Source organism: Lathyrus oleraceus, chromosome 5 (genome assembly GCF_024323335.1).
Source record: "Lathyrus oleraceus cultivar Zhongwan6 chromosome 5, CAAS_Psat_ZW6_1.0, whole genome shotgun sequence".
In the NCBI taxonomy this organism is placed as follows: domain Eukaryota; kingdom Viridiplantae; phylum Streptophyta; class Magnoliopsida; order Fabales; family Fabaceae; genus Lathyrus; species Lathyrus oleraceus.
In genome coordinates this window covers 479,393,115-479,393,983 of record NC_066583.1, presented here as the reverse complement: position 1 = coordinate 479,393,983, position 869 = coordinate 479,393,115, and positions in this window count along the sequence as shown.

Here is an 869-nt window from a genome sequence, read left to right as displayed (position 1 = left end):
AGTCAAATGAAAATGATCTACCTAAGGAATGGAGAACTCATAGAGATCATCCCATTGACAAAGTAATTGGTGACATTAGTCAAGGTGTCGCTACAAGATTGAATCTCAAGGATGCATGCCTAAACATGGCGTTCGTTTCGCAAATAGAACCTTCCAAAATTGATGAAGCTCTAGAAGATGATCAATGGATTGTTGCTATGCAAGAAGAATTAAACCAATTCGAGAGAAATCAAGTTTGGGAACTTGTTCCTAGACCAAGTGATAAGCACATCATTGGAACAAGATGGGTGTTTAAGAACAAGCTTGATGAGAATGGAATAATTGTTCGAAACAAAGCAAGATTGGTCACTCAAGGGTACAATCAAGAAGAAGGAATCAACTTTGAGGAAACTTTCGCTCCGGTTGCAAGGTTAGAAGCTATTCGCTTATTACTTGCTTACGCATGTTCAATGAATTTTCAGCTTTTTCAAATGGACGTCAAAAGTGCCTTCTTAAACGGCTACATCAACGAAGAAGTCTATGTCAAACAACCCCCGGGCTTTGAAGACTTCAAGCATCCTTCACATGTATACAAACTGAAGAAAGCGCTCTATGGATTAAAACAAGCACCAAGGGCGTGGTATGATCGTCTAAGCAATTTTCTATGTGAAAAAGGCTTTGAAAAAGGAAAAGTAGACAAGACTTTATTTATCAATAAGATAAAAGGGAATACCTTGCTTGTGCAAGTCTATGTAGACGACATAATCTTCGGTTCATCCAACAAAGAACTATGTGAAGAATTTGCGTTGATAATGTAAGGTGAATTTGAAATGTCTATGATGGGGAAGATGAACTACTTCCTTGGATTGCAAATCAAGCAACTAAAAGAC